The sequence below is a fragment of the Cebus imitator genome, unplaced genomic scaffold (assembly GCF_001604975.1).
Source record: "Cebus imitator isolate Cc_AM_T3 unplaced genomic scaffold, Cebus_imitator-1.0 Scaffold475, whole genome shotgun sequence".
NCBI classification, from domain to species: domain Eukaryota; kingdom Metazoa; phylum Chordata; class Mammalia; order Primates; family Cebidae; genus Cebus; species Cebus imitator.
Genome location: NW_016107790.1, coordinates 1,418,265 through 1,421,092, shown reverse-complemented (window position 1 = coordinate 1,421,092; position 2,828 = coordinate 1,418,265). Strand labels below are relative to the sequence as shown.

Here is a 2,828-nt window from a genome sequence, read left to right as displayed (position 1 = left end):
CTGGCCAACATGGCAAAATCCCGTCTCTACAAAAAAACACAAAAATTAGCCAGGCATGGTGGCATGCGCCTGTAATACCAGTTACTCAGGAGACTGAGGCAGGAGACTCGCTTGAACCCAGGAGGCGGAGGTGGCAGTGACCCAAGATCTCGCCACTGCACTCCAGTCTGGGCAACAGAGCAAGACTCCGTCTCAAAATAATAATGAATGAATGAATGAGTAAATAAGAGGATTTAGAGTCAGGCTATAGATGATAGTATGTCAGAAAAATTATGATAGATTTTGAAATAGTCAAAAGAGGTTACTGGGTGAACTTTCTATGAAATGCTGTGCATTTCCAAAAGACTCTCTGGGTCATTTGCTTTTGGGAGGGGTGTACCTCTGCCTTTGAGTGTGCTATTTTACAACCCTGTAGAGCTAGAAATTAATTTGCAGAAGATAGTAATGCAAATGTTCCCTACCCATAACAATGTAAACTATTCCTGTCCACAGCAATGCTAACCAATTTTGTGTGGTAGAGAACATGACACTATAAACCAAATTCTTCTTGGAACCAGTTTCAACATCCTTCCTGGTTGTAGAGATTAATTAAACTCGGTGAATGAGTTAAGTAAGATCTTTGGTACATATTTATTTCATATTTGCATGAAGGCCATAATTTTACCTTTTCAAACATTTTATGAAGCTTTCACCAACATCCCAATGGATTCCCCAGACAGAACCAGGTAAACCATGTTACTGAAGGAATACTCCACGGGGCTGATAAGCCCAAGCACATTTTTACCTTGGCTCCCAGAGTGAATACCAAGTGGGAGTACAGGTATTGATCGGCTTACGACCTATGCAACTTACAACCATTTGACTTTACGACCACAATCGCTAGCCACGACTGCTCCGCGTCTGGCAGCGCAAAACGTTGCCCAGCTGGGTGTACGACAGTGCGGACCAGCTTCCAGCAGCACTACCATCTCCGTGTGCACCATTTCAACTGTACATATAGCCTACTCAACTTACGACCAAATCGTGTTACGACCGGTGTGCCGGTCTCAATCGTGGTCGTAAGTCGAGCACTAGCTGTAGTACTACAGCGTTGCTGACTTTCTCTCTAGGTTTCTTTCTCCTTCCTATTGATTTTGGGTTTTGTTTCTGATTTGCCCACAGTTGGTGGATTTTTCCCCATTCATGGCAACAACAATTAGGAACTTGCGGGAAACCCCGTTGCTTCGTTTTCCCTGGCTGGCAGCGCGGAGGCCACACGATGCTTGGAGTTAGTTACTGTAAAAGACGCGAACCAGGAGGACTTCGTCTGAGCGAGCTCTGAGAGCCTTTCTCAAAAAGTCCGGGAAGCTGAAAGTCCGGGAATGGGTGGACACCGTCCGAGCTGGCCAAGCACAAAGAGCTTGCTCCCTACGATGAGAACTGGTTCTACACACGAGCTGCTTCGACAACCCAGCACCTGTTGGCTCCAAGCCCAAGATCTACGGGGAACTGGCCACAGCGACCGGACCCCGAGCCCAGCAAGCGCCTGGGCGCCTCCACGCTCACCATCCGCCACGCCCCTCCGCCCAGCCCCTTCCACACGCTGACGCCTATTTCCGGCAGCCTTAGTTTCCTCCGGCAGCTGCAGCTCCCTGTTCCGGGAAGATACGTCATCATTCTCACATTCCTGTAGCTAAGGCGATCAGCCGGACTTCCCGCTGAGAGGAGCGTAGGTCATATTGTATCAGAGCGAACCTCTGAGGATCGCTGGCTGCGGTTAGGCAACGGTGCGGCAGTCGCTGGAGTTTTCTGAAGCAGAAACGTTTAGGGCTGGGGAAACGTGTTCCGGGGAAGGACCCATCCCCGGTTTCGAAGTGCGAGACACAATTGTCTTGCCCTGTTCCAAGATGGTGGCTGGGCGACTCTGAATCGCTCGCTTCCGCCCGTCCGTCGGAGAAGCGCTCTTTGATTGGCCTGTGGACAGCGCCGTGGCGTGACGCGCTGGGGCTGGCCAATCGGTTGAGAGCTGAGCTGGACTTGGCTGGGAGCCGGGGCCGTGCTGTTGCGGCTGCGGGTGAGGCAGGCTCTAGTTAAGTGAGCGGCTCCGGCCAGGTGAGTGGGGCGCATAGGTGAGGGAGGGCCGAGGGCACGGGTATGAGTCTCTGCCAGGGGTAAGGTGGGCGGCTTCTGGAATGAAGACTCTTCTCCACAGCTTGGGGTAGCGGGGGTAATCGATGGTCCAATAATCCGCTTAGGGTCTCGCGCCAGGCCTGGATTAATTTCTGGCTCCAGGTTCCCCAGAATTGCGGGGTGCGCACAGCTGGAAGGACCCATCCCCGGTTTTATAGTTGCGAAACTCAAGACTCAGACAAGTGAAACGACTTTTGCTTCATGACAGCTGGAACCAGAACCCAGGTCCTTGGACTCCCTTCAAGGATTAAACCTCAGTAATTTTTGTATACAGATGGTCACTGTGTCCTGAGAAGTTTTGAGTTGGCGAGATAAGGGTGGTTCATATTTTTTGATGGATTCTCCTGCTGTTACTTTTCCAGGCCTTTCATTCATTCACTAATTCATATTTTCAGTTATTTACCTCTTCAGATGCGTTCCCCTTTGATAATTTAGTATGAGCCATGGACCCATCTCCCTAGAAAAAGGCGCACATTCCCTCATGCCCACAACTTCAGAGGATTCGTGCACCTTCTGTAGTCCCCTTTGGATTATGTGCCCATGGCGAAGAATCCGTGACCTAGAGGGATGAGAGAAACTGGCAGTGGGAACTTAGGCTGTACATACCTGGAGACCATTAGATGGAGCCAGTACCTTTTTTTTTTTTTTTTTTTTTTTTT

At 50.0% G+C, this 2,828-nt stretch overlaps 1 protein-coding gene across 1 annotated transcript in view; it reads left to right on the top strand.

Moving 5' to 3' along the window:
- The first annotated feature begins 1,610 nt into the window (after positions 1-1,610).
- SEC23B (SEC23 homolog B, COPII coat complex component) overlaps positions 1,611-2,828 on the top strand; it is a 44,788-nt gene continuing 43,570 nt past the window's right edge. Inside the window, exon 1 of the mRNA XM_017512667.2 lies at positions 1,611-2,091. The gene's annotated coding sequence lies outside the window, so the exon portion shown is untranslated. The remainder of the gene's footprint in view (positions 2,092-2,828) is intronic.